The sequence below is a fragment of the Struthio camelus genome, chromosome 3 (genome assembly GCF_040807025.1).
Source record: "Struthio camelus isolate bStrCam1 chromosome 3, bStrCam1.hap1, whole genome shotgun sequence".
In the NCBI taxonomy this organism is placed as follows: Eukaryota; Metazoa; Chordata; class Aves; order Struthioniformes; family Struthionidae; genus Struthio; species Struthio camelus.
The window spans coordinates 104,516,626-104,528,374 of record NC_090944.1 but is presented as its reverse complement, the minus strand read 5'-3'; positions in this window follow the sequence as shown (position 1 = coordinate 104,528,374).

The window sequence follows — 11,749 nt, the reverse complement described above, 5'->3', positions numbered from 1 at the left end:
GGCTGGGCAGCAGGGCCGGCCCGCAGCCGCATTATCCCGCCAGGAGCCGGGCTCTGCCTCGCCAGCCGCGCGGCGGGCGGCGGGGCGGCATGGCCCCGAGCCGCGGCACGGCGGCAGCCCTCGGCCGCCCGCCGCAGCGCAGCGCAGCGCAGCGCAGCGCAGCGCTGCTCCCGCGCCCGGCGCGGCGGAGGGCGGGCAGAGCCGCGGTGGGAGGGCCGCGCCGGCGAGGCGCGGGCGAGGCGAGGCGAGGCGGGCGCCGCGCCCGCCCCGTGCCGGGCGGCGGGTCACCTTGAGGCGGCGGCGGCGGCGGCTGGGCGGCAGGGGGCCCGGCGCTCCCCGCCGGCCGTTGGAGCCGTTGGAGCCGTTGGAGCCGCCGCTGCCCTGCCCCTGCCGCCCCAGGCTCCGTTGTGTTTGGGAGCGACCCCGGCCGCCCCGCTGGGACCCCTGAGGGAGGGCAGGTGCGGGGCTGCCCGGGCAGCGCCCCCTCAGCGCCGGCGAGACCTTCCCGCCTGAGGGTGCCGGCGGCCATGTGCCGGCTGGGGCCGGAGCGGCGGGCCGCAGGCGTCGCCCCGCCGAGGCTGCCGGCTGGGGGTGTCCTCCTCGGGCCGGCACCGCTCCTGGGGAGCAGGAGCGTTCTGCTTGAGCTGCGGCTATGTTTTTCTAACCCCTGGTAGTCCCAGCTAGCGTAAGGGGAAGGACCGCTAACGTTGCTCTCGGACCGGCTAGGCGTGCTAATGCCGGCAGCCGGACCTCGCCTCAAGGGGAAACCCGAGGAGGTTGTGTCGGGCGGTGCTTTCGCTGCTGTTTAGGCCCTGTTATGCCGGAGCTGATTGCAGGTCGCCTGTAGACCGAAGCCTACTTGGTTGCAGTGACGAGTGGGAGAGTCTCTTCAGTCCCCCCATCTCAACTCACAGTAGCGTCCTCAGGACGCGCAGAGTTTTCTTCTCGGGAACGGTCCAGACTCGTGCAGGTCTAGATTTTACGAGAAGAGCCTAGCTGCCTTGACGGTCTTGGGAAAGCGGGTGTCCAGGACTTCCCCAGAGTCAAACTGGGGAAATGCATAACTGCAGAATTCACTGGAAATTGCTTCACATTTTCTGAGCTCTGGGGCTCAGCCTTGCGGTTGAGATGAGCGTGGCTTGCTCTTGCCTGCTCTGTACCCTGCATGGGGATAGGCCTTCTGGTCTCACTCAAGGAAATGCGTATGAGGGGACTTGCCAGCCACCAGTTCCTGTAGAAATAGGTGTGACAGCCAAGGGGTGCTGCTGAAGAAGCTCATCTTCAAACAGGCTGGGGCTGGATTTCCTCTCTTCTTTTCCCCTGTTTCCATGGGAACAGCAGCAAGCAGGAGCAGCCTGCTCTGAATTTCACTGCCTACTGCTCAGGCACCCCTCTCCCAGTCCTGTAGGCAGACTTTGGCTCTCAAGGGCTTCCGAACCATCCTCAACTGATAGATCCCCAGAACCATCCTCAAGTGATAGATCCCACGCCTCCAAGGAGAGCTCACCTGGACCGATCCCATGGCAAAGCAAGGCGAAGCAGCACAAGCCCATACCTGCTAGGTTTTCTGTAGCGGGACTGTAGGCTATTGCATACACACTAATACACATAAGCAAATAATATGCATACATACATGCATTTTTGCTTTTTACAGTGGCATGGGCATAATGCTCCTGAAAGAAGTGATCTCAACTGGACCAAAAGATGCCTGAGGAGAGATCACCCTCCAGGAACATACCTCTGGTTTTCTCTCAAAGATGGGAAGTCGCCCAAAAAGGGCAAAGCAAAAGTGGGGAGGAAAAAACATGATACAAGTTTATATCTTTGTACTGAATAGCCCATGATGGCTTTTCCTCCAATTAATTTGTCCGTTCATTTTTTGAATTCATGTTAACTTTTAACATCTGCAACAGTCTGTACCAAGGAGTTCCTCAGCATAGCTACAAACTGTGAGAAGCAGCTTCCCTTTCTTTGCCTCTTTTGACTTGTTACCTGTTAGGACTAACCATTGGGAGACAGGATGCTACCCCCTTTATGGAGCCATCCATACAAAGCCCTGCAACACATCTTTTTTCCGTGGATTCCATAGCTACTGATGAGCCAGAAGAAGGCTTTTTTTATCAGGCATCTTGGATTCTGGCCCTAGCAGAATGTTTTCTGTGTGTTAGAGACAACACTGCCAAGCACATCATCTGCTATGTTATTTTTGAGCTGAGATGTCACAAAGACGTTCTATGCCCTGCTCTATTTCAACTGAACTTGTACAAGTTCTTAGTCATTTTCTCTGTGAAAGAGACACGTGACAGCTTTCTCCCCTCAGATAGGAATCTGAGGGCACGGCTGATACCATGAGCTGGAAAGAACGCAAGAGTTTACCCCTCAGAGAGTAGGAGAGAGAAGGCTATAGGATTCAGAGGTCTTTTTTGCCCAGGGCACCTTTCTGCAGACTGTCAACCACCTGTGTGTGAAGAAGGGTCTCCCTCTGGTTGAAAGGGAGGGGTAGGAGATATTTTACCTGGTTTCGAGGAGTTAGTCCTCTTTCTTGCCGAAATGAAAACCCAGTCCTCCTAATCAATCAGTTTTCAGAATCCCTGTGCCAAAACTTGCTGTGACTTACTGGCACACCAGAACTTCCGGGTACCCTATTTCTCACTAAAGCTTATATGACTGTACAATTCCTGTAGTTAATTATGCGAGGGGAAACTGAAGCAAGAAGGCCAACATCTATGGTTGTGGTCTGTGTCACCATCATAGAGAGAACCCAGGAGTCCTAATTATAACGCAATGCCTAACCACACAACCGCCCTTTTGAGGACAATAGACAAAAACATCTTTGCTCTAATATATGATAATCCTCCACAGCTATTCCGGTATGTTTAAGGATGCTCTACTGAAAGATCATGTGGAAGAGCAAGGCATTTCTGGTACAGGGGCATTTCTGATATGCTAAAATGGTTGGAAGAACCGTTGTAAAATGGTTCTTGTAAAAGGACATGGCAACTGAAGTGGAGGTGGTATCCTTACAGCGATATAGCTAGGTTTATTCTCCAGATATAGCCTGTATCGGCCACCCTGCAGAAACATTCATATCTGTTCCAAGCAGATATAAAACAGTAGGTCATATTAGTAGCGTTCTCCAATTATTTTCCATAATGTGCCAAGCCAGAAACGGTCTCACTCTCTCTGTCTCTAGCATTTACTGAAAACAGACTTTTAACTCCTGGTTAAGTATGTGTTTATTTTTTACCCATGCAGTAAATTCACATTTAGCTTCCAGACTAACTTTGAAGGAGGCTACATTTTAAATCAGATGAGCATAGATACCTGTCCTTGTGCTGGGATTTGTATCCTAAATATCAAACTGGATTTGTAGCAAATTTCTGTAGCGTCCTCTATATATGTGTGTGTGTATGTGTGTGTATTACAGGTTATGTATGTCCACATAGGGCAAATATGATCAAACCGTAGTCTCTTGTTCCTAAGCAGTCAATGATTTCTACTGGTCTGCTTCTTTTTCTCTTAAGAAGACATGTAACAATGAATCCCCTCATGCTGGGTGCAAGATTTTCTAAGCTCAGAAACTACAGTCTATTATATTTAGAAATTTCAAGGATATTTTGTGCTGACCGCCTTAGCCTTCCAGAATGTGTTGCTCCAATTAAATTACTCCTTAATAATGCAATGACGGGAGTGTTGGAATATGACATGGAATATGTTTCTTGCTCCACTTAAACAATATCCCTTTGCCATTGCTGTTCAGCAGTATTGACTGCTCTGGTGCCATTTGCCTCTGCAGTCATTGTTGTCAAAGGAAATCTGGGCCATTAGTTTCATTTTTCTTGACTGCATTCAGGCTTCATGTCTGCCGGGAGGACATCCAGATGTGCATAATTTCCCCTTCTTTGCAACCTTTATTCTGTGGGAAGGAATTCCAATGAAACCAATGGGGATCTTTGCCTCTGGCCAAATCACTAATGACTGGGGACTCAGTTTCTTAAGGTGTGTTGTAGAACATGCTAGATAAAGCTAAGAAAAGCAAACCTGTTATTCAGCATAATTAGACAGGGTCCATATCTCCACCAACAAGGTGCCAACAGTCCACAGACTGGAAAAGTTTGGAAACCCATGAAGTGGGTGGTTTCGTAGCTCATGCTCAGTGGTATTATCTCATACACGGGAACTGCTGTCATTGGATACACTTTGGTTCCTGCTCTGGTCCTACCCTTTCTAACAGACTGCATGTGTGCAGTCTGCTTATTTTCCGTCTAGCCCCATGAGGGCCTATTTCTTCATCACAATTATTTGTGAGGCTCCAGTGAGGCTTCTGGCTCACATTAAATCCGTTTCCTCCCTACAGCAGTCCAGCAGGCTATCCAGTGCCCTCCCTCATAGCCCCCTATAGATATGAAAAGAGGATTCACAGCTACGCAGATGTTGTTTGACAGTCCTCAGGACAACTATCGTATCTGATATAATTCCTGAGTAGCACAAACCTCCCGAAATGCCTAGAAACTGAGCCAAATACTACCATTGCAAACATTTTTTTCTGCCAGTTTTTTGGCCCGTCACCCCTAGAATGGAATAAGGCACAGAAATAAGTCACTCAGAGAATTTAGCAGATCAATAGTTACACAAGAGAGTTGCTTCCCCAAAAGCAGAAAATAGGTCCCTGTTGAAATTTGCCGTCCCCCCACTGAGCGGAGCTCACGCCTTTCTGAGGAAGCACCCCCACTTCCCCCAACTCTCCCCAGGGAGCTGGGGGGAAGGGGCTAAAAGTCCCCTGCATGGCTGTTCTCCTGCCTGTCTGCATTACTCAGGAGCCATCACACTGGCTGGGGTTGGCAGCGAGGAAAGCGTCCTGGGGAACGAGCGCCCGAGCGCAGGTCCAGGGCACCGGGAGCAGCCTGTTACCTGGGCAACACGGACTACTTCATCACTTATTCATGGCGTCTGGGCTCTGCAGCCCACACTGGGCCAAATCCCCTCAGTCCCTGGAGAGCAGCCACCTGCCCTTTACGTGCTCTGTGCTCAGCACCTGAATATTTCAACAGACGAGCAGCCTGCTCACCCCCACCTTCCCCTCCATACCTCCCAGGGCCAGCTTCTCCTGCTCACCTGTCTCTCCTAACCCCTTCCTGGGTTCCCCACTTACTTACAGTAGCGTGGCTTTACCGGGCCTGTTCTCAAATCACTCCGAAGCAAGTGTGGAGAGACACAAGCTCTAATTCAGTGTGGCAGCTCAGAGGTTTAACTCTCCAGAGAGCAGAGCTCAGGCTGTGTGAGTAATACCTCTGGCAGCACTGTGCAGCTTACTAGGGACCAGAGCAGTAGCCACTGTAACGTTAGTAGGGGAGGGCTGGGCGAGCAGGGGGGCTGCAGGGCTGCAGTGAGGGGTTGGCACAAAGACAGAATGGTGGGAAGCCGGCAACTCAAAAACGAAAATTCATTGATTCTCCTTTCTAGCTGTCATCAGGCCCAGAGCGGTGGCTCTGAACCCCAGGTTTGCTAGCAGCAAACCACGCGTTTTACGCTCCCAGGAAAAACGGTGTGTACATTCAGGCCTCGACAGAGGCTAACTCCATCCTGCACTCCCTGGCAAGAGAGTTGAGGGTTGGTGGGGTGAGTTGAATTTACTTCTCCATTTTGGATAGCCCCTTGTAGATGAACTGTGCTTAGAGAGTCATGAATAAATCACAGCCGAGCAATGGAGCACTGAGCTCACACAGCTATTCCACGGAAGGGAGGAGCACTTTTCATTAAAGTGTGTGACCATACAAAGACCATCAGAACCACCTCCCTGAAGTGAGTCTGTCTCTCCACGAGCTCTAAAGGGAGGCCCAGGTGATGAGATTTCTCACCTGGGGCACAGCCCATGTGAAAGGGTAAGGCGGGGGCAATGCTTGAACTCCCAGCAGGGACAGATACACAAACACAAGGCACACCATGGTCGATACTGAGCATTTATTACCTCTGCACCTGAGCGGCGGGGGTTCCCCAGCGACTTCCCAGCTGAGGCAATAATGGAGCGGGAGAGTCCCTGGCACCGCTGAGCATCGGTCCGTGGCGAGGAACGCCGGGGGGCACTATATGAGGTTTTTATGTACTATACACGTGCACAGTAACATACTGAGCTCATCGCTAATCTCGACTGAAAGCCCCGGTGTAGCGCTACACTGGCACAGGCTCGGTCGCGTGATTATGGGTCAACATGCCCTATTGATACTCCTTTTCCCACGGAACGGTCTGGCTAGCTTCCATCGCCTATCTCCTCGACATTCTTCTGCATTTTCCCATACAGCACGGTTTCACTATCAGTTGTCCAAGATCATCTGCCATCCTTCCCCTGTTCATAGCCATATGTGCCATCTCCGTTGGGAGAGCTCTAGAGCTCCCATAGGTGCAGTTCAGTGATCCCACTGTGGGCAGAAATACATGACAGCTCCTTTTGGCAGCAGCCTCTCTGTAGATCAGCTTAAAACGATCACAAAATTGCAAGGCTGGGTGTCATAGTTAGTGACTTTTACATAGCTGAGATTAATCCAGGCCAAAGACTGTACAGCGCAGGTCTTCAGGCTATTTCCCGGCTCAAACAAGCCTGTAGTTTCAGACTGTCCTGCATTTTCCCAGGCTACAGTGTTTTGACCTATAGATCCCTCAGATAAAGGGCTATTTTTAAAAAAACACACACACACACATACACACACACACAAATATATATACGTACATAGCCTAGCCCTTATTATCCATTCAGTTGCACAGACGCGAAGACAGAGCATTGCTGCTAAAGTCTCTGAGCTGACAGTTACACAAGGAGGATCATGTTTAGAATGAAATTTTGTTAACATGTCTGGATTTTTGTCTGTTCACTTTATAAGCTTGGAGATTTTAGTGCACCTTTGTTTCTATCGCATCCTGCATTTGGCCAGTGGCCAAAAGCAGGATGAGTTAGGTATGATCCCCATTCAAAGGATAAATTCACCCCTCTTGCCCAATTTCATACATTTCTTACACAGTTATACACGACGAGTGACAGAAGGAGCTAGAAATTGCCTTGCCCACTGCAGTACTCTGTGTAACAGTGAGTGTTGCATGTCCTTGTCAGGAAAAGCATCAAGTGAGAACTTTGCTGTCTGCCTACCAAACATAGACAAAACTGATCTCCTGCTGCAGTTTGGGTCACCTTATTCACATAGTGATTCCTATAATGGCAGAGGAGTGCACAGTGAAAGGACAAGAGGCAACCAACAAAAATCAAATCTCTGACTGGAAAAATTCTTCATTGTACAAATGGTCAAGCACTGGAACAGGTGCCCAGACAGGCATCCTTGGAGAGACTGAAAGTAACTCTGCGATTTCAGTCAAAGTTACCACAAGAGGGCAGCTGGGCTCATTTCCAAAAATATTGGTACCTGAAGGGAACCCCATTTACCCTGGTTTGTTAGAAAACTTGGCCTTGCCTCCAGGCATTGAATCTTTCGATAAACATGTTCCTATTTTACTCTGTTAGACCAGAAAGTTAGACCAGTATATACCCAGCATAGTATAGCTCAGAGTTGATTTGCTATGAGATATGCAGAAGAGCAAGCCAACGAGAAACCCTGTCATTTTTCCTGTGGCTTTCCTTGTGCTCTTGGGGCCTCTACTCCAAGTAGTGGAGTGGCACATGTAGTTTGTTCAGGGGCTGAGCTGGAGCTGGAATTGAGGTAGAGGTCTAGGTTGCTGCTTGCGGTACCCAAAGACATCCCTGGTGTTGAAAGCTTGGTTGGAGCTTCCCCGGACTGAGCCCTGGCATCTTCCTGATGGACTCAGGAACCCTGCTGATGGAGACAGGGGAGACAGGGCTGCATCCCTAGGGAACAGGGCAGCCCTGTTGTGGAGTAGGTCTAAAGCTGTGTGGTGGACATTTTGCATGGGGGAAAATCCACATGGGTGCTGAGGTAACAGAGGCAGCAGTAGCATCGCTGCAGTTAGGTCAAGCAAGTTTTGCGCTCTGAAAGAGGCTCAGCAGCTGTCACAGTGCTTTTCTGGTACCCCAAGGAGACAGCATTTGGAGCCCTGCCTTATTCAGTAAACCACGCAGTCCTGGGCCAATCCTGTGAGGAAGTGAGACGTAAAAAGAAGTGGAAGCAGACTGATCCCTCATTCACAAAGGCCAAAATGTCTCACGTTGAAGAATCTTCCCTAACATCAGGATAGAGCTGTGGAGGGCCAAAAAGAAGTTGTTAAAGTGTCATAGGAAAGAGCACCTGAATCTTAGATTAATAGTTGATCATATAAGATGATCTTAGCCTAACCTCAATGATGAATGAGAAAACAGCCAGAACCAGCCAAAAAACAGTTTGAACTTGCCTTGTCATCCCTGGGGGGAGGGGGGGGCCTGCTGGACTCCAGAGAGCTGCACTGTTGGTGGTGACATTTGTAGTGTAGATGCTGTGAGTTTGTTTTATGGTTATTAAAATACTGATGGTTACTGAAGTAACCCCTGATCGAACCCTGCAACGATCCCAAATGTTCCATCTGTTCAAATTCAAATACATACCATCTAACTCTGGTCATATCACCTGAATTACTATTGCAATAACTGTTTATAATGATTTCAGGTACAGACACTGCTTAAACATGGTGGGGGAACACAGCTGGGAGTTAAGGTACCTCTGCTGTTCCTCAGACCAGACACAGACTGTGCATAATCTCCCCTTCTGCAAGTGTCCCAGACTCATCTCATTATCTCACCCAGTTAACAGCTTGAGGAACAGTGGAAAAGAGGAAGGCACCAGGCTCAAGCTGCCATTGAAGTAGGCAGAGCTTGGGTTCAAGAAGTCAAGTGCAGAGATCTGAGTTTCGCTTAGGAAATTAAAGGGCCGTACTTCAGGGCAGCACATTATCAGGGACAGTACCGGCATTTGCAGATCACCTGGGGAGTCCTTTCCACGGACAAACACTGTCCCCAAGCTCCTGGAAGTGCAGTGTGGTGGGAGCGCCTTTCTGAGCTGGATTTCTTGTTGGTGTCTGTTGGAGAGGTTATTTTAGGCAGGTAGTTTTGAGTGGCGTGTGTTGACGCTGACCTCTAGTGGGAATAGATTCCTTTCTCTATTTATCCCTGCAATTTTAACCATTCTAAGTGATACATTTTAAAGAGAACTGGAGAGAGGGTAGAATTAGGGCTTCATTTTTTAAATCCTCAAAAGCAAATCAGAGCATGAAGACTAGCCACATATTGTATTTAAATGTGCTTACTCCTGCCACCACCACCTCCCCAGAAAGTATATACCACAGTCTGGATTGAAAGCCGTGAAGAGACTGGAAATTCAAAAGCAGTGTGGCTAGACAGAAAACTTCTCTGTTAGGCAGAGATCATGAAATGGAGCCGAAGCCTTGCTGAATGAAAGACAGAAGGCAAATAAGGAGATAGACTGACAAGCAAAGTTCATGTCTGAGATTTTCCATGCAAATTATCCAAAGGGACAGCAGAAGCACATGCACCTGGAAGAGAGGTGGCAAGAAGCTGGTGACTGAGCTGGGTATTAGTGGAGGTAGTGAGAAGGCCAGAGCACAGAGTGGTTGGACCTGGATGCCTGGGTTGTATAGCTGGCTTTTATAGGGAAATATCTGGTCTCTGCTGTTCAGCACACACCACCACAGTAGACCACTGCAAGACAGGCCTGGGAGAGCACTAGCCTGCTCTAGAAAGTTCAAGGCTCACGTTAGGGAGGCCGTGACATCACTAGCTCCAGCTAAGTTCACATCAGCAGCAGAGGAAGGTCACTTTCAGGGGCAGTTTTGTAGACAGATAACGTAGTACAGTTTGCTGTGGACTGGACTGTGGAGTCACAAGTGGTGTCTGCATACCGCAGCTTCCAGCGTTTCCACTTCCCAGGTGAGATGAGCTGACTGCGTACATTTCCCTTGCACTGTGCTGAGGCTGAGAAGCCCTGCCAGAACCTGTAGCATGGGAAGGTGACGGAGTGATGCTTCATAAAGCCAGCCTGCAACTGGCAGGAGGTGTACCAAGTCCACGTGAATGAACATATGATGGATCTATCTTAACTGCACAGGAAACATAGCAGTTTTTTTGTACGAGGACCCCAGGGTCAAGGGCCTTGAGCTGCATCTCCGCAGAGCTGGCTCAGCTCTCCAGGGCTTATTAGCTCAGGCTCTGTGCTTTGGCTGAATTGCCCCTCAACCTGTGCTAGCCCTGGAATCACAGAATCACAGAATCGTTTAGGTTGGAAGGGACCTCTGGAGATCATCTAGTCCAACCTCCCTGCTCAAGCAGGGTCACCTAGAGCATATTGCCCAGGATCACGTCCAGACGGCTTTTGAATATCTCCAGCGAAGGAGACTCCACCACCTCTCTGGGCAACCTGTTCCAATGCTCTGTCACCCTCACAGTGAAGAAGTTTTTTCTCAGATTCAGATGGAACTTCCTGTGGTTCAGTTTCTGCCCATTGCCTCTTGTCCTGTTGCTGGGCACCACGGAGAAGAGGCTGGCCTCATCCTCTTGACACTCCCCCTTCAGATACTTGTACACGTTGATGAGATCCCCTCTCAATCTTCTCTTCTCCAGGCTGAACAGGCCCAGCTCTTGCAGTCTTTCTTCATAGGAGAGATGCTCCAGCCCTCTAATCATCTTGGTAGCCCTAAAGCAGTGGAAGCAGTGGAAGCAGTCTCCACACCTATGCCACAACTGGGACAGGGCATCACGAGATAACTGAGGGGCGACTGTCACTGGGGCAAAGCCAAGCAGCAAGTAGTTCACAGAAAAATGAATCCTTTGTGGATCAGTACACAGGTTCCTGGTTACTGATAGGGCAAGGCAGGGATGCTTTGGTATATAAAGGGAGGATACCTGTCCATTGGGGAGATCACATTCCTGTTCTGTAGCAGCAGTCACCACTCTGCAGGACATTTGGAAAGTACTGATCTCACCAATGTGGATTTCACCAAATACCTGATTTCATCCTTGCAAAAGACTTTAAGAAATCAGTCTGTGATGGGGCTTCAATAGGGTACTAGAGAAAATGGCAGAGGTACGTGGGAAGGTATTTTATGGTACTCCAATAGCAGCTGGGTTCATAAAGCTGGAAGTAGAAATTCTGGGTGAGTAGGAAGAAAGGGGTAACCTTTGGGCTTTACTCTGTGGATCTGATAGCAGCCTGCACTGGAGCAGAAGTAAAGGTTTGGCATACGGCTTACAGACACTGAGATGACTGTCTAACTCCACAGTTTCTGTGCTGCAATTGGGATCAACTGTGATGGTAACAATTAGTGAACACCCAAGATCCAAGACAGTCCCAGTAAGATTCTGCCCAGTGTTGGGCCCTACAGGTTATCAGCCTTGCATGCAAGGGGATCAGGAACGTCAGCTGCAGATGCATCCTGCACCCTAAGCCGGGAGGCAGCCGCTGCCAAGGAGTGAGGGTATGCATGGCTATATAACGGGGATAATTGCTCTGCATTGAACAGAGGGGATGAGGCACAGGGAGAACCTCCTTTCCCATAGCGCGTGCAGTCCTCCATCCAGGCAGTGCCAGAAACACAAGGAGAAATTGAAGCAGGTCCTGAGAGTAGGAAAACGTGTGACTGGAAGTTACTGATGCCCACAGAGACTTCCTCTGCCTGCCTCCGGCTGTGCTCCCTCTGCCCTTATGCCCCCAAACATCTCCTTCTGCCTGTGTGGAGGTGCTTTTCTTGATTAGCTTGCATGCAGCAAGGCTGTGGTTTAAGGCCTGGCTGGGCAGTGCTAGGA